This window comes from Triturus cristatus, chromosome 9 (genome assembly GCF_964204655.1).
Source record: "Triturus cristatus chromosome 9, aTriCri1.1, whole genome shotgun sequence".
Lineage (NCBI taxonomy): Eukaryota > Metazoa > Chordata > Amphibia > Caudata > Salamandridae > Triturus > Triturus cristatus.
In genome coordinates this window covers 758,170,520-758,194,231 of record NC_140592.1, presented here as the reverse complement: position 1 = coordinate 758,194,231, position 23,712 = coordinate 758,170,520, and the positions used below count along the sequence as shown (strand labels likewise).

The following is a 23,712-nucleotide window of genomic DNA, read 5'->3' as shown; positions in this document are numbered from 1 at the left end:
GGATATCGAAAGTGGGGGACATTTGGGCAGAGAAAGGAATGTTGCCCTTTGAGGAACTCCAGATGCAATATGAACTCATGAGCGCCCAATACCTGTGACAACTACAGGTCAGGCACATACCTTTTAAAGGCATAGACACACCCGAGGATGTACCAGAGGAGAGCCCCATAGAATATAGAGTGCTGAGATCCCCATTTTACTGCCACGCAATCTCACAGATATACAGGACACTGTTGGCCAACAGCTCGCCCCTCCCCCCCATGGGACATGTTGGAGGGAGATTTGGGTGACATTGAAGATGATGAATGGAGTGATGCATGTAGGTATCCTTGCGAGGTCGCCATTAGGGCCAGGTTCCGACTCATCCAATTCAAAATCCTTCATAGAATATACTACATGTGATGGGTAAGGCCTCATCAGATCTGTACCTGAGGGGGTGTGAGCAGTGGGGCACTCTCAGGCACAAGTTGAGGGACTGCCTGAAGTTGAGCTCCCTTTTTGAGGGGTTTCCAAATCAGAAATTGAACAGCTGCTAGAATTCGGCCCTAAAGTGGTACTGTTAGGAATTTGGGGGGAGCAAACGTGAGACAGGTATACTCTCCTACTTTACAACTTCGCATTAATAGGGGCTAGGCGAGATGTTGTCCAGTTATGGGGGGACAGCCAATGTGCCACAGGTAGACAGATGGGAATCAAATGTGGATTGGTGCATGAGAGTTGAGGGACAAATCTACAAGGCTAGAGCGCACACAAGTAAACTCACCAAGATATGTGGCCATGGATTATTTGGTCTACACCTGGAACTTTGGAGCTGACTCATATAGCAGAGAAAGGGTCTGATTATGGGTTAGTGGTGATGTATGGAGACCACAGAGCATCTGCTTGAATCTCCTTGGCTCAGAGAGAGACTAAAGGAGACTGTGTAAGACACTCTGGAACAAACTAACTTCTCTTTTGATTCAGTTGGCAGACGTCTTGTTGCGGGAGGGGGGGTGGGAGAGGAGGGTGGCAGGGTATTCATATGTGTTTTCAAAGGTTACGTTTGTTGTACTGGGAACTCAGTGTGCTTTCCTGTATGGATATCATTCCCAACCTAATGGGCTTTTTGGGACAAAAGTATTCTGCATGGCTTTGGGATGCTATGCCCCTTTAAACTTGTCCAATTTCTTTCTGAGCAGCCATGTGTATGTTTGTCCCCGGTGAGCTTGACAATCTTGTCAACCCACCAGAAGTTCTCCCCCTTTCTATGTTTTTTTGCGAGAATGTGAAATCTTGGCTCTGATGTCACAACCACACAAAGTGAACCCGTTTGGTGAGAATTTTGCTGTCCTCTCTATGCGGACTATGTGGGTCTGACAGTAGTGACAGTGTCAATTCTAGTTAAGGGCTAAGGCATTTTATCTTTGGGGAGCTGCCTCCTCGTTGGCCTATAACTTGGGTTCTTAGCCATCTTCATTTCTGGGGCATGCCATAAGGATTAATACAGAATGTGTGTTTCTGTGTTTGACTTCCCATGTATGTATCTGGAGGGTGAGGATGTCCATTGAATGCACTGTTTCTGCTTCAGAAGGTGGTCTTGTTTGTGGAGGCCTGGTGTCTTTTTGGGACAAATCAGCCACATGTACACATCACCTGCTCTTCTCCCTGAAACTAGATGTGCATGATGAGCAGGGACTCTCCATTCCTGCTACTAGATCTCTTTGTGTAGTTCCACTGTAACAGTGACACTCAGCACTACTTCATTTTCTACAATGCAGTCCATCTACTAGGGCAACAGGGGCCCATAAACACATAAATACACATGCTCACAGGACCTAAATCCAGAATAATACTTCAGTAACAGCAGGCAAGCTTAGGAATTGGAATCTTTAAAAGTAGCAGACTCGGGAGCGTGGCTTGGCAAGCCAGCATGGCAGACGTGTGCTGAGCGAGCTCCGTCCAGCCCGCAATTAATCCTTAATTTATCCTGACTCTCCGAAGATAATTTATCCCCACAGAGACCCCGCAGTCCCGCGACATTGGGGACATTGTCATGAGCTGCACTGGGTCTCTCCTGGGGGCTTGTGGTGGCGCTGAGGAGCCTCGGCCAGGACAGAGCCTGCTGGGGCGCGGCCAAGCTGCCCGCCGAGAGACCGGGACGTCGTGATGAAAATTGCCCGACTTCGCGGGAGAGCGGCTTCCTGGGTGCGATATAGCAGGTGAGGTGACAGAGGGGCTTGCTTTGGGTCGGCCGGCAGAGAGCAGCAGGAAGGGGATCAACCGCCGCTCATAGCATGGATCGAGGCCGGGGAGGCTGGACGACCCGGTGGCCAGATCGGGCCGCGGAGGTGAGGTGCGGCGCCTGGGGGTGGGGGGCTCGGGCCTAGGGCTGCACTCGCCACAGTAAGTGAGCTGGCGGCCCCCTGGCCCCGCGGGGTGAACGTGTCCTCTTTGTGGCCAGAGAGTCCCCCATTCAGCGGTTGTGGAGGCCTGGTGTGTACACGTCTCTTGGGCCTGGTGGGATCCGAGCCGTTGTGCTGGAGACTTCTACCCTCTCTCCGCCCTCAGCCTACATTGCAGCGGGAGCTCGGCGGCGCCATCGAGCCGCGGTGGTGGGCTACAGCAACTGTCGGCGTGTTCCTGGGCCTGCCCGGGGCCCCACCTCAGGCGCAGGCTTTCTTCTTCTCCCCCCGACCCCCCTGGCTACAGAAGACGCCCGTATCGGCGGTCAGTCGGACCGCGTGGCGTGGCGGGCATTTGCGACTCTGCAATTGGCTGGGATCTGAGTTCGCCAACTGGGGAGTGAGGCCTGGAGATACGAGGTCTGAGACGGCCGCGGAGTCATAGGGGGCCTGAGCGGGTGTGGACGAGTGCGGTGCCTCTTGCCTTGGTTTCTGGGTGCCCACGCGGCTGCGTCCGGCGCTGCGAGGGCCCTGGGTTGACTCATTGGCCCTAGTCTTGGGGCAGCCTCATACGGGCTCCTGTTCGGCGGCCACTGTTAGGGGGTTTCTTCTCCCTCCCGATTTCCCTGGACTTGTGCAGGGAGTTCCGAAGGTGGCCATGACGAGGGATAAAGGAGGTAGTGGCCCGCCCAAGCAGGGCCCCATTGACAAGTTTACTGGTCAGGGTGCGGCAGCTGGGGCTTCCGGAGGGCAGCAGGGGGCTATGGCAGACAATGCGGCACTCATGGCTGCTAAAACCCAATCTAGAGATATGTTGGATGCCAAAATAGGGGCGGTTGGCGCTAATGTTATGCTTCTGCGGCGGGATTTGCGTGATGCGGTGTCACGCATTGCGGAGGCTGAAACCCAGAGGTCACCACACTGATAAAAATGGTGGCTGCTATGGAGGCCGAGGGACGGGCCTGACGCAATAACTTGTGCTTCGTTGGGTGTCCGGAGGGATGTGAAGCGGGCAACATGGAACACTTCCTCACGCAGTGCTTGGAGAGTTGGCTCCCTCCGGATACCCTGTCCCGTTGTTTTGTGGTGGAGAGGGCCCACAGGGCACTCATGCAGAAGCCCCCTCCGGGGGCCCGCCCACGACCAGTGATAGCGAAGCTGTTGAACTACTTAGATCGCGACATGATACTGAAACAGGCCCGTCTCAAGGAACCCCTGCTCTATGACAACGTACGTATCCTCATTTTTCCTGATTACACGTGGCTGGTGCAGCAACAGCAGCAGTCGTTCATGGCAGCGAAGGCCCGCCTGAGAGACCTCAAACTTCCGTACGCTCTTCTGTTTCCTGCCAGATTGCGAGTTGTATATTGCTCCCGTACCCACTTCTTTGACTCTCCGGAAGAGGTCTTCAAATGGACAGATGAGACAGTACGGGTGCGGGCGCACACACCGCCTGGAAGGGAATCCGACTCCTAGTCGGGTGACACGGCCCGAAGGGGACCCAGGGGGCAGGAGAAGGGTACCCGGCGGTCTCGTCCCCGGCGCCGCTCTCAATCCTGTGGCGCTTCTTCCTGGAAGGGTTCCGCCAGTGAGCGGCAGACATTGGAAGACTGATTGCTAGGTCCGCAAGGGACTGTGGGGCTCTAAACAACGAAGTACTGGAGTTTGGAGAGATTCTGATAAGGGCCGGGACCGCTGCCAGGCCCTCCCTGGCTGGGGACGTGCCCAGGAGACATGGGCTGTAAGTTGGGGATCCTTGGTCGGGGTGGCTCTCGTCCCCCCGTTGGGGGTCGGGAGTCAGTCCTGCCGTGACAGATGCTTCAGTGTTCTTGAGGTATAGGGTGGGGGGTTTGTTGGGGGAGGGTTGTTCATGCTTTCAGATCGCACTGTTATTGATGGTCCGTTGCTCCTCTTGTATGCACCAAAACGTTCTCCTCCTCTCTGTAGCTGTAGATACAGTCCCAGATGGCTAGTATACCCACTAGGGGGCAGGTGACCCCTGGTATTCTCCGCATTGTTAGCTGGAATGTGTGGGGTGCCTTGGACGAGATTAAACGGGGGCCATTCTGCAGCAGGCTAAACGGGCAGGGGCGGACATCCTTATGCTACAGGAAACCCACCTTATGGGTACTAAGGCCCTTTGCTTTCAGCGTTACGTGTTTCAACAGGTCTTCCACGCCGGCTTTACGAGGGGATCACGGGGGGTGGCGATATTGATACACCGCAGGGTCCCCTATACACATATTAAACAATGGATAGATACTCGGGGGCGTTACTTGTTTCTCTGGGGTAAGTTCAGGGAGGGCCCCCTGGTGCTCGGCAGTGTTTATGCCCCCCCCCCCCCACTGCAATAGAACCTGGTAGGGTGGCTCATGACCCTTTGGGCAGACATACCTGATGCATTATCCGTGGTTGGCGGGGACTGGAATGATGTTATGGACCTGGCTAGGAATAGATGGAGGGCTGGGGGTGGACCGGAGGGTGGTCGTTCCACGAGGTTGTTCTCCCTAGTGACAGTGCTGGGTTGGGTGGATGTATGGTAGCACCTCCACAGAGATTGTCGGGAATTCACCTACCTCTCTGCGGTCCATGATTCTTACTCCAGAATCAACTACCTCTTTGTTCCCCGGGTGGCGGTCGGCAGGGTGGTGTCTTCGGAGATTCTTCCACGGGGCCTGTCGGATCACGCCCCGGTAGCTCTCACGCTCCAAGTAGGACGAAAGAAACAACCGTTCAGATGGCGCATCTCGGTGTGGCATTTGCAAAATGAGGGCTATAGGGAACACATGAGCGAAGCTATAGATCAATATTTGACGATTAATGTGGGGTCAGTTCCCGGAGCCGGGACAGTATGGGAGGCACTGAAACCTACACTGAGGGGAGCAGACATTTTCTGGTGCACGGCAGCGCGTAGGGAGCGCAGGAAAGAGCTGCTGCAGGTAGAGGCAGGCATAGGGGCACTAGAACGTTGGAGTCGGGAGGCGTAGGGCGGCCAGGCTCGGAGACAGTTATTGTTGGCTCAACAGAATTATGCAGCCCTTCTGATGGATGAGGCCAGCCAAGCCTGGCTGGCGACACGTAGCAGGGTGCATCAGTGGGGCGACAAATCTAGCAAGATGCAACATCGACTCTGTCAAGTGACATTTCATTCTTAAGCCCTGCCGGACGTCCTGGGCCCAACGGGTGAACCACTTACAGATCCACTGGCCCTTGTGAAAAGCTTTGCCACATATTATGCGGATTTGTATGCTCCCAAGGAACGCTTACACGCCGCCTCTATTGAGAAATTCATAGCTGATCTTCCGCCTAAAGCCGCCTCGGATGAGCTAAGGGAACAGTTGGAGCTGACACTGAATGATGAGGAGCTGGGTGTGGCCTTGGGGGAACTGAATCCTAAGAAGGCGCCGGGCCCCAATGGGTTCCCTAGTGAATTCTTTAAAAGCTACTTCATGCAACTGGCACCTCATTATTGATCCATGGTGGAGGAACCTCGCGAGCGGGGCTCACTTCCCCCAGACTGGAGACATGCGGAGGTGGTGGTGTTCCATAAGCCGGGCAGGCCCCCGGAGCAGCATGCTTCATATCGCCCCATTTCCCTCCTAAATGTGGAGGCGAAAATTCTGGCCAAAGCCCTGGCTAATCGTCTGCTGCCCCACATCACCACCCTGGTCCATCCGGACCAGGCCGGGTTTATGCCCCAGCGGGCGACCAGGCACAATATCAGGAGGGCACATGTGGTGGTGACGGCTATCCGGCAGCTGGGGATACCGGCGGCACTCTTATTGGCTGATATTGGACAAGGCATTTGACTCCCTGAGCTGGGTGTATTTGTTCACATTGCTGCGAAGACTCAATCTGGGTCCGCGCTTCCTTTCTTATCTACTGCTCTTATACACTGATTTGACAGCGTCGGTGCGGGTGGCCGGTGCGTCCTCATCCACCTTCCCTATCAGGCAGGGCACGCGGCAGGGATGCCCCCTGTCCCCATATTTTTTCGCTCTGGCTATGGAGCCATTGGCTGCATGGGTGCGCATTGATGCACAGGTGCGGGGATTTGAGTGGGCGGCGGGACTATCAGATAGGATCGCATTGTATGCGGATGATGTCCTTTTCTTTCTCACGGCTGTGGACAAGACGGGGCCGCGGCTACTGCACATAATGCAGATCTTTGGGGAGACGTCTGGATTATATATGAATCCCCGTAAGTCCACGCTATGGATTCTCAGACATCGGAAGGATGTTGGCACGTGGATCTCCTCTGTTCAGCTGGCGGTGGGGGGGGGGTCTGAAATACCTGGGCGTCTTCTTGTCAGATGTGCCGGCGGTCTCCTGGGAGCGTAACCTGGTCCCGGTGTGGGAACGAACAAATGCAGATATCAAGTCCTGGGCCCGAATGCCCCTTTCAATATATGGCAGGTCGGCCATATTTAGGATGGTGGCGCTCCTCTATCAGTTACAGAACCAACCCTATCAGATCCCATCCCGATGGTTCCAACAGGTGAATGCAGCGCTTGGGCAGTTTCTATTGGAGGGGGGAAGGGTGCGGGTGGCTTTGCGTACCTGTTTCTTGTCCACTTACTGCAGGTGGCTAGCGTCCTCTGATGTATATTAGTATTATTAAGCCTCGCATCTGCTGGTCCTTAATGAGTGGTGGTATGGCAACAGGCATGACCCAGCATACGCAGTGGAGCAACAGCTCATGGGGCATCACTAGCTGTATACCCTTCTTTATTCAGCGCCTCTGCGGGGTGCGCTTCCGTCGGCTACACGGGTAGTGTTCCAGATCTGGAGACAGGCGCTGCGAAGGATGGGGTGGTGGAACACACTGACACGGGAGACTCCCCTCTAGAATAATGGGCGGCTACCGCTGCTGGCGGCCTTACAGGGCTTCCGGGGGTGGGATAATATCGGCCTCTCCGTCCTGGGTGATGTAATGAGGGGGCTGACGCTCAAATCCTTTCAGGACCTTCAGAAAGAATTCCTCATGCCGCAATCCCAGTTCTATCGCTATCTTCAATTTAGGCACGTCCTGTCTCCCAGTTTGGAAGGCGTGGAGTCCTTGCCGGAATTCAGCCCATTGGAGGCAAAGGTTTTTTGGGGGACCTAAAAGACCATAACATTTCCCTGATTTATCAGTCCCTGGTTACTCATTGCTCTACCACGCTTCAGAAACTCCGGGGGGACTGGGAGGGAGATGTGGGTCCACTGGAGGAGGAAGACTGGACCGAGCCCCTGGCTGCTCCATGGGGGGTGGCCATAGCCATGCGACTCCGCCTCATCCAGCTCAAATACTTACACAGGGTTTATTTTACACGAGAGTGCCTGTGGAAGGCGGGGTTGATAGACTCTCCAATGTGTTTTCGATGCAGTCGAGAGGAGGGCACGTTTATCCACACGGTCTGGCATTGTTCTTCCCTAGATTGCGTCTGGAGGGGGGTATTTACCCGCCTTTCGGAGGTCCTGGGGTGGGAACTCCCCCATACACCACGATTGGCCCTGCTTCATGTTATGGAAGGTATAGGAGACAATCTCTACAAGCGACATCTGATGCAATTGGGCTTTACTCTAGCGAAAAGGGACATTGCCAGGGCATGGAAGGCGCCAAGGGCCCCTTCGGTGGCCGCATGGAAGAATGGTCTGGACTTTTGTATGGGGTTGGAACAACCTATTTTTGTGGCTAGGGGGTTCCCGCACAAACACTACAAGATATAGAAACGATGGGCGGATTATCGGGGCCTGCTATTAGACCCACCACCAGCAACAGAGGCTCACCCATTGGGCTGACTTATATACACATGTTTGGAGTGCGAAGGTGCTGTGTGGGGGGACTCGGAGGGATAGACCTCCCTACAACATTCATCAGCTTTGATCAGGAGTATAAGGACTCAGTGCGATCGGGGGAGGGATGGGGGGAGGGAGTTGGGGCAAATCTTTATATTGTTATTCATGTTTTATTATATCTATGTGAAAAATGTCAAAGCCATGATTTTTGTATGGTCTGATTGTGCAGTTGTCTCTGGCGTCCAGAGCCCTGTAATATATGAGTAACTTAATTGTTGAAGGCAAGACACATTGGCCAACAGTGGAGTAAAATGTAAGTACTCGGCCCTCAGCCAGTACTAAATTTCATGTTAGGATGCAGCACTGACCATATCTGCCCAGGAGAGATGCCAGCAAGAGCTGGTGTGGAACTTTGCTAGCTGCTGCTATCCTTCTTGACTGGGTCCAAAGCCTGGGGAATTGTCTTGCTCTTTGACCTGCTGAGAGAAGGAATATAGATCTGTTTGCTTGAGGAACTTGACTTCACCTGTCAAGAGGAAGTAACCTGATCCAGGGGTAGACAGCTAAAGTCTAGATGAATGAAAATACTTTTGTGGGGATGAATTGACCAATGGAGACTCCTTAGAGCTTTGAGATCACCCCATCCCAGCTGTCCAAGAAAAGTAAGCAAGACACACTGGTTGAGTAGCTGCCCATTGCCTTCACAAATTGAGATAAGTAAGCGTGCATGGTCCCTGACCTTCTCCTTTGGCCGTTTCCCTGGGGTGCCTGTACCTACTCTCATTATGGATTTTGTGGGACTTTGAGTCTGTTAGACTTTTTGCCAATACATTGGTCCACACTGCATCAATTACATGAGGCTTTCTGGAATCTAGAAAGTTGTGTACCATTGTTAGTGCTTGTTGAAGTTGCAGGCTCTTTTCCCTCCAACTGGACCAGAGACTAGTGGCTACAGATATCATTGTGACTCCAGTGGGTGCCACTCATCAATGTTGGTGGCTTTCCACTTAAGAAAAATTCCCACAACTAATAGGTTTTGAGATGCAAACGAATGTTACAATGTGGGTACCTTCGTCAAGATGTTTACATGTTTCACTGTGCTTCAGTGTTCTACAGTTTCTCCAAATGATAAAACAATGTACCTTGTCTCTTGTAGATTTACTATGCCTGCTTAGGAGATGAGGTGTCTGTATGAGAACTAATATTGTGCTTCTGTGACCACTGAAAACTTCATGTCTCTAGTAATCAATAAACGCTGTGTTAGAGTTGTAGTGAGAGCACAAGAGTCTTGAACCATTTGTTTATCATTGGATCCGGTTGAATGGTTTCTAAACAGATTTTACTGAATTTTGTGCAGATAAAATTAAGAACATTATGACACACACATAGTTTGTCAGAGGAAGATACATAGTGCGTTCTTAAGGCATCGGCATTCGGGTGATACAATACAATATTACAAAGCAGCAACAACAGAGGCACCTCTGCCTTCAGTTGGTACCATGGGTTTACTGGTCCAACCATTTCCCCCATATTCGACTGTGTTAATGGGGGGCAGCCCCTGGCCTCATAGACAGTTTTTTCCTGCTGTGCGCACCAATCCCTTGTCGCCATTGGGAAAGAGTAGGAGGGGAAGGGGACTTCCATCGGGCGGCAATGTCATGTTTGGCGACCATAAGGGCCCATTCCTAAGAATGACCGGTCAGTCCTCGTGCCCCCAGAGCCCTCAAGAACACCCAACAGAAGCATTAAAGGGGAAAGGGGGATCTCCAAACCAAGCACATCAGTCAACTCTCCCAAATCTGCAGTCCAAAATAGTTGAATTGTGGGACACAGCCAAACCATTGTGTATGCTTGGGAAGCAGCCCCACTAGGTGGAGCCTAGCTGGGGAGTTATTGGCACTATAAAGGTAATATGTTTGGATCAGCCATTATCTGGAAGAAGTTGTGATCACTCTTGGAGCCATTAGCGCGTCCCGCCAATCGTAGTCCTCAAGGGGTCCCAAACAGTGTTCCCATCAGGCTCTGAGAGAATCCAGGGTGCCCGGGGTATTACCAATCCAGGTATGATATATTTTGGAGACTCCACCCTTGCCCAGGTCGCCCATCAAAAGCTTAGCCTTTAGGGGACTGAATTTGGGAGTGAGGCAGTGTGAGAGATGTGACTGAAGAGTGTGTTTTAATTGAAGGTATTTGTAGAACTGTGTATGGGACAGTGCATATGAGGCTTGTAGTTCCTGATATGAATGCATGTGTATCCCCGACCAGATGTCCCCAAGTTGGCGCCATGCCAGAGGAAGGAGATTGCTACCCTGTCCTGGGTCCAAAACCACGTTTGCGGTATCAGGAATGGCAGGTTTTGAAAGGTGTAGAGAAACTGAGGCAGGATCATCATTTTATAGAGGGCTATACGACCTATTAATACAGCGGAAGGGATTGCCATTTAGCAAGGTCAGCTTTAGTTTTCTGTGCCAGGGGCTCCATGTTAAGGGACCAGGTAAGTTTGGGGTGTAGTGCGACCCAGATGCCGAGGTACTTGAAACTAAGACGGCGGATCGGTATGTTGTCTTGCCAGTCGAAGCACTCCTGGGATGGAGCTAAGGGCACCAAGATTGAATTAGCGGGGTTTACCCAAAGGCCCGATGCTTCCCCAAAGTAGTGCAAGAGGTGGAGACAGCGGGGTCCGCTTATTGCGGGGTTCACCAAATAAAGCAGAACATAGTCTGCATATAGGGCTATGCGGTCCTCATGTTCATCGTTCCATCGCCACCCACTTGTCTGTGCATCTACTCGGATGAGTTGGGCCAGTGTTCCAATTGCAAAGGGGAAAAGGGACATCCCTGCCTGGTCCCTCGGCCAATGAGGACGGCGTGGTAAAGGACTCCATTAATCTGAACCCTCGCCATAGGATTGGAGTATAGGGCTTGGACCCTTCCACAAAAGCGGGGCTCGACCCCGGCTTGCACCAGCACCAGCTGGAGGTAGCCCCACTCCACCGTATGAATGCCTTTTCAAAATCAATAAAAAGTAAGGTCAAGTCAGGAGATAAAAGATTCACGACAGGCCAGGGCCACATGAAACCGGCTAAGGCAGTGCCATGTACTATGGGTCGGCATGAAGCCACACTGATCGGGATGTATCAATGTGGGTAGGACCTGTTTGAGTCAGGTAGCCAGCAGGGTCGCGAAGATATTGACTTCCCCGTTAATTAGGGATATTGGTCAATATTCGGCATACGATGTGAATGGAGGTTGTGTTTTGAGAATTACTACGATCGTGACAGTAGCAATCTCTGCGGTAAAGGCACTCACTTTGCCCACCTCTTCATAAAGGGCTAGGAGTTGTAGGGTCAGGTTGTCTCGAAATGTCATGTAATATTCAGTGGGGAGGCTGTCCAGACCGGCAGTCTTCCTAGGTGCCACCGTCGATAAGGCAGCCCCACTTCTTCAACTGAGAAGGGCTCATCCAGAACTTGAGCCTCGCTCTGAGCAAGCGAGGGAGAGGAACGTCTGTGGGGAATTGCTAGGAGAGGGTCTTGTCTCCTTTCTTGGAATTCTTGGTCTCTTTTGATGTAGAGTCCTTATATACATGTATCCCGCAAGATGAGACCCTCTCCACTATCGAATCTCTTTTATTAAACAGGGACTTGGATTCGATAACTCCTGTATCTTTCATTGTAAATTGTGCAAAACTGGCTATGAAAGAGAATTTTTTTAAATTTGAAGATCAGTTTTTTCTCCAAGTGTCCGGTACATCGATGGGGAGTGTTTTTGCTCCGAGTTTGGCAAATTTGTATGTTCATAGCCTTGAACAACAATATATTTTTAACATTAATAATCCATATTGAGATAATATCCGATTATGGAAAAGATATATCGATGATGTTTTGGTGGTATGGAGAGGCACTACATCCTCCATTCTTGAATTTAAAGCCTGGTTGAATGTTCAGAATGACTTTTTGAACTTCACATGCGAATACAGTAAAGTTGCACTACCTTTTCTGGACGTTTTGATCTTTCCCCAAGATGGTGGTTTGAACACAGAGTTGTATAAGAAACCTATGGCAAAAAACTCACTTCTATCTTTCAATAGTTTCCACCCTCAGGCCCTACGGGAAAATTTACCATTTGGTCAGTTTTTGCGGATTAAAAGAAATTGCTCCACAGCTAATAAATATCAGGAGCATGCAAAGAAACTGTCCCTTCAATTGCAAGCTCGTCAATACCCTAGGTACCTAGTGAAAAGGTCCATGAAACGTGCTGCCAACAACAACCGGGCTGCACTTTTGGAGACTAGGGCCCCTAAAGGACCTTTGGATATATTGACTTGTGTACACACATTTTGTAGTTACACTAATAAAATCAAAAAAAGTATTCTGTCCAATTGGAAGATTTTAAACATTGGGACCACGGCATTACCCCGGCCTTTGTTTGCTTTCAAACGCAGTACCAACATTAAGGAACGCTTGATACATACACGTCCATGTTACAAGAAAATGAATTCACAAGACACTCTGTGGGGGTTACCCCCGGTACAGGGCCATTTTCCTTGCGGCGCCTGCACAGCTTGTTCCAACACTTCTCATACCAGCGAGATTGACATTGGTTTACCGAAACCGTGGCTGTTGACAAAACACACAAACTGCAATAGCGAGAACCTCCTCTATCTGATCACTTGTCCATGTGCTTTGCGGTACGTGGGCATGACCACACGGAAAGTGAAGGTACAAATTCTGGAACACAAGAGTACGATTAGGTGTAGAAAAACTTCTACTAAATTGACTAATCATTTCTTGTTAGCTCAACACAGCCCTTCGGACCTCAAATGGACTGTATTGGAAAAACCATACATTCCACCTCATATCACAGATGCTACCTCCTTTTTATTTAAACGTGAGCAATGGTGGGTCTACAAATTACAAAGTGACAGGGTAGGACTCAATGATGAGATTCCGTGGGTTTCTCTCTAATAGGGCCTCTCTATGTCAGACTGTCCTGTGCTCTGTCATAGAGATCTTACATGCTAGTATGTCCTGTGCTTTGTTTATGCCTTACTATCTCTAAGACATTGTGGTACTGAGATACTTTGATTAGCCCCTTCTCATTTTCTCTCATTCTCTCTCGGTAAAGAAGAAAGTTGATCTGTAGGGCCCTTCCTTCTCCATGTGTAGTCAGTACAGCTCTTGGCTGACCAATTTGGCCTACTTGTTTTAATAACATGAGGTATTCCATATTATCATTATTTTGAGCATGGGTTTGATGTAAGATGATACAGTGTCCTGCGCTGATGCGTTGAGGGGTCGCAAGCTCGTCGCATGCGTAGCACTTCATTTGCTCATATATATTTTTTGAATGATAATATCAGAGGACCAGGGATCAGTGATAATTACATGTTGAAATTGGGTTAGAACGAATGGCACATAATAGTTGATTATGTTTGTTTACAAATTTCAATAACTCTATGCTGTCAAGTATTTCTGTAACAGCGCATGTGCAGCTGTGGCATGATTTGGTTTAGCGCTATTGCACGCGTGTTTGGAAATCCTTTGTAAAGGATAGGCTATTGCGCCTGGATTACTATACTTTCTTCGCATTAGTATATAAACAACATGAGGGTTTTCAGATCATCATTATTTTACTTTGAGCATGGGCATGATGAAAGTCGATAAAGTGTTTTGCGCGGATGCGTTGAGGGATTGCCTGTTTCTCGCCGCGTGCGCTACACTTTATTTTGCTCCAACCTTTGAATGAAAATACCAGAGAATCAGCGATCAGTGATAATTATATGCAAAAACCGTGTGGAAACGAATGGAAAATAACAGATGATGATGGTTGTTTATAAATCTAATAAATTCAATGTGGTCAAGCGTTCTTATAACAACGCATGTGCAGCGTTGGTAGTGTATGTTTCAGCGCGGCTGCGCTGGTTTGGGTAAAATCCTTCGCTTTGGTTAAACTACTGTGCATGCTCAAATGATGAGTGTTCTCACCACCGCGAGTGCGTGAATCACGTTGTAATGACGTATACATCGCAGCTGTGGCCGATTCGTTCCTACTTTGGAACACTACTTATATGGCCTCATTCTAGCAGCAAACTCACCTCCGGACGCCGGCTCAATTTGGCGTGGAGTACCGACGGAGAGGTGAGTTGGACTGCAGGGGGTCTTAAGACCTTTGGCCGGGTTGGGAGGTTTTATCATCTAGTGGCTCCTGCCAGGTTTCCTTTTTGCTTTCTTTTTGCCTCCTTTTTGCCTCTAGAAGACACTAGATGTTTCAAGAGGATTTGTTCTAAATCGCCATGTTACTATTTGTGACTTTGAAAATAGTTGTTTGGCAATTATACAAGCTCTGTCTGCATGGTGCGTGGAATTTTGATCTCTAACTTAACCACCATGGGCCTGAGATATTGTGTGCAGGTGGTCTTTGTGACTCACTCATTCCACACCAGAATGAGTTAAGACGGTGGTATGTACTAAAGTAACTAGTTTTATCAAAGTCAGTTTGTTTGGACAAAGGCCCATTGAGATAATTGGTTTTATTATCCATAAAGTTCATTGATTGCTCCTTGTTCTCCTTTTAGTTTGCTCTGCTTTACATGCCTCATTGATAGTTCACAGGATTCTAAGTAGCCGTAGAACAGTGAGGACATTTTTTCCTAATGGGATTGTATACCGTTTTTTCAGAGCGGTGCCCCCTTCCTGAGCGGCTGCCAGGCTGAGGTGGGTTTGAATACCCAGCAGTTGTGGGTAAGATTTGATATTAATATATTACACAGTACCACATGATATATTAGTGCACATATTGATTAATTTTATTTTATAATTTTTTATTTTCTTTAGGTATACTCGTCCATACTACAACGGCTGGACTGAGGTTTGAGGTTAAATACTAAAATATACATATTGTTTCTGTATTGCACTTGATTTGTTCGCAGCAGCACCTGTGTTAGGTCCTGAAGAAAGCCTATCCCACGTTTGGGTACAAAGGCTGAAAACATGTCGACCTATTTTCATGTTCACCATAGCGGTTATAAATCCGTATCGCTGGTGCTCTGGTTTTAATCCTAGCAGTGGGTATCTTAGAATAAAATTAGTATCGTCACCTCCTAGCTAGTTTTAGTTTCACTGTTTTCACTTGTTTTGCGCTGCGCCCTCACTTTTTGAAACTATTTTTGCTCTTCATATGAGGATTTAGTGTATCCTCTTTGTGACAAAACAATCCTGAGCTCCCCTCTCATTGAGAGGGTGCAGCCCTCAAGGGAACTAGGGTTTTCTTTGAGAGGAGAGTCCCCATGATGAAGCATGTCACCTTGTGGTGAGTGAGGGATTTCGTCCTAAAAAGGGAAATGCCCAATTTTTTCTCATTTTTTCTTTCCATGGTGGTATCTGTGTTTTTCCCTTACTTGACATGTAGTTGTGGACACATTCTTTAAATGAAAAATTATAGACCCAGGGATTTCGTACAGTTATATATGAGGGTCTTGTCTCTCCTAAGTGGGGAAGTGTATAAATGATGGCAGTAGCGGGCAAGCGCCTGTGTGATCTCAGGGAGGGTTTGGAAGGAAGTGACATGTTCATCAATGACCTCCGGCACAATCCTATTCACTTGTAAGTGGGAGGCCAGCCAATACAAAAGTTTTCTGTTTTTGTCTCTCCACCCATAGATCCTGGCCCTGGTGGGGCGACAAAGATGCCCAACAGCTTCTTGGGATTGGAGAGGATTTCCTGCATAGAGAAGAGCCAACTGTTGGCAGGTATAACCACCTGGATCTGTCTAGAAATACTCTCTAAGCGGAGAGCACATGCCTTCAACTGAGTGATATCAAAAGAGAGGGCGTGCTCTTTTACAGAGATTCGCCCCCTGGTAAACCCCCGCATAGTGGCCTTACTGGTGGCCCAGAGAGTGCCAATAGTAGTGACAGAGCATTTGTTATTGTGGAAATATGTCTGCAATTCTTCTCTCTGGGCATGTAGCTACCAGGCATTAATGCTCCACATGGGTTGTGGGCCCTCTCAGGGGCAACTGAGGTGCAGAAGGATAGGACCGTGGTCAAATATGCCACAAGCAAAATTCTGGATATTCGAAATTGCATGACAATCAAGGGCGGGCAGGAAATAAGGTCTATACGTGAGTGGGAGTGATGTGTGTATTGGCGGTGCCTCGGGTGCCAAATTCTACAAGCGTTGCAGAGTCCCAAGACAGTAGCCCAGTCAGAAAGGCAACGGGCACCAGAGCACCGGGATACTGCAAGAGGTCCAGTGGCATCATACTCTGGAATGGGAACCACGTTGAAGTCTCCACCTATTACTGTCAGTCCCTGTGGAAGAATCAGGAGAGCTATAGACAGATCATGAACAAAGGTGCTGTGGGCCTCAGGAGGGGTGTAGACACTCACCAGATAGATGGTCTGGCCCTAAAGCATCCCGTAGAGGGCGAGGAAGCGCAGCTGCGGGTCACGTACTTCACGAGAGACAGAGAGGGGAAAGGAACTCCGCAACAATATGGCTAACCTGCGGGACACACTAATGTACCCAGCATGAAAGACCCTGTTGTATCCCTTACGTGCCAGGAAGGGGCAACGATTACCCAAGAGGTGAGTCTCCTGGAGCAACAGAACCGCGGGTAGGTAGCGGTGGGCAAAGGTTAGGATCATGGTGCATTTCACTCGGTCCAAAAGGCCATCAACGTTCCAGGACAAAGTAAAAAGATGCCATCACGGGGAAAAGTAGTGAACTGTGCAGCATGATAGAGATGAGGGGAAGCATCTCCGATATGAGGGTAAAAGTGCAAGCTCACTGCGCATGAGTGGAGGCCAGACCGTGGCGCGCATTGTATCACATAGAATGTAGGTGTGTGTCTGTGTGAATCTGAAAACAAAAGACAGGCAACAAAACAAATTAATAATAACAATTAAAACAACAATAACATTGTACTGAGTCCCTACCCCCCCAACTCCCTCCCTATCCCATACTTCCATTCCAGAAGCATCTTTCACCCAGAAAAAGGACCACCAGAGAAGAAATTAACATTTAACGAGGGGAATCGTGAATGCAGGACCCCTGCAGGTAACGGATTGTTGATTGTCACCAGAATAAGTGAAACAGCACTCAATTGAGATTGTGACCAAGCCCTGTAGACTTTGAATAGCATGAGTGTCACAATGCGGGACTTTGAGAAAGATCTGTATCTGCAAGGTACTCGGCAGACAAGAGGGCCGCTGTGCCAAGGAGAGTCTCTGTGTCTGTTTCTTGCTCCTCCTCAGCAAAGTCCCAGGGCTGATGTAACAAAGAAGGAGAGAGTTTCTCACTGGGGGAGATCTGGAGGGCAATGCGGAGCAATTGGCATGGCCCTCTTGCGGTAGCAGGTGTGGTACCTTCGCAGTTTGGGTGCCAATGAGTTCTTAGCTGGTCCGGCAGTCCCTGCCTCTCGAGGCGAGACCTCCGCATGAGCTCGAAGGGATCATTCCTCTGTGAGCCATAACCAGACCGACTCCGGGGACTCAAAGAAGTGGGATTTGTTGGCGTGTATCAGGTGGAGCCTGGCAGGAAACATGAGACATGTTGGAGGCCCATGGCCCTGCGTTTCTGTTTGACCTCAATGTAGAAGCGGCGCCGTTGCTACACCTCCCGGGTATAGTCAGGGAAAAGGAGAACTCTGCCATCCTCACAACAAAGTTCTGGCCGGGAGCTGGCCTCCCTTCGGATTGCATCCCTGTCTCTGAAATTTAGAATTTGCGCAATCATTGGTCTTGTACAAGCACGCAGAGGAGTTTTAGGGGTCAAAGTTTGGTGGGCCCTCTTGATTTCGAATCAGGAGGATAGTTGATGCATCCAGGACTTAATCCATGTTTCCAGGAAGTCTGCAACTTGTTCAGTTCCTTTAAGGATGCCAATCACGTGCACATTATTGCGGTGGGACTGGTTCTCAGCACCCTCGGCGAGGCAGTGCAACTCTGACGTACACGTAAGAAGGCTGGTGACCGGGGAACTTAAGGGGTGCAACGTCATCCTCCACCTCGCATATTCGGGATTTGGCCTCCAAGATCCAGGCTGTGGTGTTTCTGAGGGCCTGATGGAGTAGCGCCACATCCATGCGCACCTCTATGATTTTGGTTTCCACTGCTGCTTGCGAGGCCTAATTCCTTGGAGGTTAGTGGCAAGGTCTCCAGCCGACGAGGAGCCACCAGTCCCGCCTCCGGCGCCTCAAGGTTGGACATTTGCAGGACCAGTGGTGAATTGCTCTATTCGAGTATGGGAGGTAGTTGGTAGTCTTGTGTTTACCCATATCAGCGGTGTGGAAACTCTCGAAGACACTGCCGGTGGCGGCGATATGGCCCACTTAACATGGCCTTGTGGCGGCACGAGCAGCTGATTTGGTGATGACAGACAGTTTTTTGTGACCTGTGAAGGGGGGCCGGAGTTGGTAAGCCAGATGCAAGGGTATCGTGGGTCACTTCTGTCAGGGACACTTCCAGTGTAGGGTGTAAATGAGGCTAAGATGGAAGGCATTTCATGGCCCTCAACCTGGTCACAACAAAGCCCAGCAGAGGGAGCAGTGCTGCGCAGTAGTGGAGAGTGTGGCGGCAGGCTTTAAGATGGGCAGGTCAAGGACGTCATGGACATTGCTAAACAGGTCCCGTAGAAGGTCCAGGCCAAGGGGTGAAAAGGGTAAGAACAGTTGCGGACAACAGTGGACACGGTGACCGCACTCCCCTGTTGTGTTCCCTTCGTGATTATGTCAGCATTTTGTCCAAATGAGTGTGCACATGCAACTCCAGCACATGCCGTCGTTGGGTGCCAGCTGCTAGGCAGAGGAAGAACAGACCCAAAATTGGAGCGGTGGACTACTCCGGAGCAAAAGTTGTCTTTCAATAAGTCATTTAGTCTCGTTGTATTGTCTCAGTAAATCCTTTATTTTTCATAAGCATCCAACAGTAAAAGATACCAGCCAACGCGTTTCGTTCATATACAATGAACTTTTTCAGGGCATCGAATGATGTACGATTATGGGGGGAGAGGGTCCTGAGTTCCCCCTGATGTTCTTTAAGGGCTAAGCGCGAGCTCTGTCCAAATTGTGAAGTCGCGGCAAAGTCGTGTAAGACGTGCACAAACTAATGTGTCTGTGTGGGCCTCCTTGATAAGGGCCACCGTTCGATTAATCTGAATAACTGGAAGTTGCCGTCGGCTCAGTTTCCAACGGAGCCAATGGCAGCTTCCAGTTATTCAGATTCATCGAAAGGTGGCCCTTATCAAGGAGTCCCACACAGACAAAAGGGGTGAAAAGGGGGCGACCAGCACAAGGTCCCACAGAGGCAGTCCGGGTTCAAGCACCACCACTGCCCACCAATGCCCAATGTCCCAAAGTATGGCAGAGAACTAGCACACCACAACAGGGCCGGCAGTTCATGGCAGCGAATGTAGTAGGTTCAGATAGGGGTGGGGAATCAGCCATATAGTCCTAGCATGCAGCCCAGGCAGTCTGTCACAAATCACTCATCCCAGCCGCTCCGGGGACAGATGAAGTGGTGTATAGGGCTCTACTGCTCCACTGCCTCCCCCACCACTCCGGCCTACACCACCATGCTTACCGGGCACCCCAAAGGTCAGTACGGCCAAAGAAGTACAATGCAGTCATAGCCGAGGGAGAGACCGCTCCCCAAGCACAGTTCACGGTCCAGGGGCAGTCCAGGTGGCCAGCCCCCACCTCAGCGGCACCAAGTGTCTTTAGTTCTTTGGGGCAGGTGCGTTGGAATCAATGACGTGAGTCAGGGACTCAGGCTCACCCAGGTCAGGCCCCAGGCCAGTCCGCCGTTCCATCTAGTCACTTGCGGGAGCTGATCTGATGTCACCTTAAAGATGCCCCTCACACTGGGGCCCCTGGCTGGCAAATGCCAAACATTTAAGAGGGGTGAGGTGGAATCAAGACTATGCAGCATTGGTATTCTGCACACTGATCTTTAATGGAGCTGGCCGTGGGCTTCGGCACGTCATAGTTTACAAATTAAGAACTGCAGACCAGACGCAAAATCGTATTTGAGATTTATAAACCAACGCAAATGAGGATTTGTATTGGTTTGTAACAAAAAGAAATGCAGCACAATGGAATGACTTGCGTTACTTTGTACCAGGGAGGCGTTCCAGGTTTGGTGAAATGGCGTTCCAGTGCATCCATCCATGGATTTTGATGCAAATCCATATCACAGTTTTTCCATTTTTCTCTTCCTCTTTCTTTATCCCTTTTGTGTTTTTCTCTGTCTTGCTCTGGATCAAAGACTAATGAGGAAAAATAAGTGCCGGTCCCCAAATATAAGTGTTGGTGGGCCCCACCTGCAACCACTGGTTCGAATTAAGCACTGGTGTATGCCATCAAAAAAGTAATGCAAACCCGATGAAAACCCTTTGTAAATCTGGATCTAAATTTTCATGCGGCTTATCAGGACTGGGAAGCTGAAAGAATCGTAATCTTGGGTATCTAAGTTCTCCAAACCGTCTCCTCTTCCTCAGTCTTTCACTATTGAAAGGGTCTCAGTTTGGAACCAGCTTCCTCCGCCTGGAGAATGGTTCTAGTCATCCTCTCTTTTTGCAAGCAGATGAAATCTTGCCTATAGAATGATTTTCATTGATTAATATATAATTTAAGGGCTAGCATTTGAAGTTGAAACTGCCCTCAGATAACGGTAAAGCTCCCAATTGCACTATTTTAATGCACAGGCCAGTATTTAAACATTAAAGTCACACAATTAAGATCGTAGTGCTCCTATCTTTGTTTTGCATTGCTTTTATGCTGCACCTTATGAACGTACATAGTGACCAGTATGATGCTGTTTTGCAGGAAAATAACACCTATATCATACTTTCTTGTCGACCTAACGTTGCAAATTGCTCCTGAAAATGTGGATAAAATAAGGGCCCTTACTTGTCACCATATCTGCCATGTTTGGGAGGTTTTGCTTTTTGGTGAAATTTTAAGTACAGTAAATATTGCACACAAACATGTTTTTTTACAGATAAAATATTTATTACACCAAAAATGCACTTTTGCAGAAATTGTAAACGTTTCAGTGCTCCGTCCATCATCTCCTTGTGTTTGCTTTGTTTGCCCTAAGTTGGATGGGTATGCCCAGACGTGGGTCCCTTGCTCACCTTGCCACTGGATTCAAGCTAGCCTGGCTGATGAGGGGTGTTACCCCTAAACTGTTCCCAGGATGCTTGTTTCTGGTCCAGGGAAGAAGTATCTAGGCAGTTCAGTCTGGACTGTTCCCATGAGGCACAGGGTCAAGACTGATTTGCATATGTCTGAGTCTGAACTGGGGTGGTGAAGTGAGCTAAAGAACGATGATGGATTCAACGCAGATCTGTGACTGGGTTTGAGTGTCTGAAAAGTTTCAGTGCTCCGTCCATCATCTCCTTGTGTTTGCATTGTTTTCCCTAAGTTGGCAGGGTATGCCCAGACGTGGGTCCCTTGGTCACTTTGCCACTGGATTCAAGCTAGCCTGGCTGATGAGGGGTGCTACCCCAAAACCAGTCCCAGAATGCTTGTTTCTGGTCCAGGGAAGACCTGGCTTGGCAGTTTGGTCTGGACTGTTCCCATGGGGCACAAGGTCAAGACTGATTTGCATATGGCTCGGTCCAAACTGGGGTGCCATAGTGAGCAAAAGAACGTTGGATTAAACCCAGATCTGTGACCGGGGGTGAGAGTCAGAAAAGTTTCATCACTCCGTCCATCATCTCCTTGTGTTTACAAAGAAATTAGGGACACATCAGATTAAAAACTGCAAAAATGTGTTTTTCGGGAAAAACTGTAAAAACTATTGCGCTTTAGTGGCACACGTATTAGACCAAAAAAGAAGATGGAAACAAAGTAAATGCAGCAATACACATATGATCCAATAGGCCCTACTGGCCATCTCTCTGTGCTGAAACATGTGCAGTGTAATGATAGCCCTCATTTTCAATTGTAGCTACCATTCCAACAACCACCATAGCGCCACAATCAACATGCAGAGGCCCGAACCTTTCATTATCAGGGACATCTTTTACGGATTTTGGGGACCCTGGGACAAATTTATTTTTTGGGGCCCCTTCTCAGAACAGCTTTGAATTTATGATCCAATTTCAGCTCTTTCATGCCCTCTTTGGCTACATCACTGACAGTGCACAGGCACACATGTTCAAATTATTAGTGTGTTTACATCTATTATTCAGGGACAGTGGATTGTGTTTCAATATTGTAACACAGCAGTAGCTCACTAACATTACTGCAAATAATCTCTGTGAAACCATCCCATGTAGCATGTGAAGTGTCCAAATTAATTATTCCAAGGGCCACACTTACCATTGGCCCGAAATGCTAGGTAAGAAGGAGCAGTTGGCAACGTGGAAGGTTCAAATGTTTATTTGCAATCACAGAACTCTATATAGAGGAGCCTCGTCGATCCTCACCCATCAGGTGCGCCGAGGAAGACTGCTGGCTCCTTGACAGTAACACACTTTTATACATTATCAGTACAGCATACAAAACCATATATGTGGAAAAGTACCAGTTAGTCCTGGCGCCCCTAATGAGCTCATGCCCATTTCTAGTTTCGGTTACACATACAAAGGGTTACTATCTTTACAGAGACGGTCGAAAGGGTAACTCCCTTTTCGTCCCAGGCCTAGAGGAATTTGCCTGATACTCCCTTTTAGCAGATGTGACCTTGCTTCTCAGCAACTCAGCCTGTCTCCTAATTAAATGCAAGGAAAGGGGGAAGCAGAGGGTGTGCGGAAAAGACCACGTGACTCTTAAGTGAGAGAGAGAGCCGTAATCCAAGATGGAGACAGTTCGGTTTCTCGGCCCTTTTTGTCGTACTAAACATAATCGGGGATCTCGAGCCGTTTAACTCACCATAACGCGGTAAACTATCATTAGGTATACTGCGCTAATCATATCGTAATATCTTGAATACCTCAGAACGGCCCTTTTAGCGCAGCATAGCTAATAACGGGGTTAGTCTTCGAAAATACCCTCAATCTGCATTAGGTCATGCGTCTCCTTCTGAGCCCGCTGGGTATCTACTCTAGTTTGGACGGGCTCAGGCCTAGGGATGGATCGGCGAACCTGAGCGGCACAGTATGCACAGCAAGCAGGCCCGCACTGTAGACAAAGACAGCATGTGAAAATGAGCCCCACTATTCCTAAAAGAATCATAAATAACTTCCATCCCCAGGTTGTCACCAAATCCCAAAACCACCCGGACAAGGACCAAGTACCAGTTTCGGTGTGAATTTCTGAAGCTAGCCGATGTAATTTCTGAATGGCTAAATGGACAGAAGGGGCGGAGTCAGGTATATATACACAACAGGAGCTGCCGATGACTCTACAAGCTCCTCCGCGATCAGCTAGGATAACATCTAAAACAAGACGATTTTGGAGGGTCACAAGCCGGGTCGCCTGGAGCTCTACTGTAATATTAGTTAATATTCCTGCAGTAGTATTTACCACCCCTTCCACTACTCTAGATAGCCTCCTAACCTCTTTACTGTTGAGGATGGGTCCCCATATGGGCAACGCCC

The 23,712-nt window shown here is 49.2% G+C and overlaps 1 pseudogene; it reads left to right on the top strand.

Annotated features, from left to right (window-relative positions):
• The first annotated feature begins 3,563 nt into the window (after window positions 1-3,563).
• The window catches only part of LOC146798779 (uncharacterized), a 33,875-nt pseudogene continuing 13,726 nt past the window's right edge, over window positions 3,564-23,712 (top strand).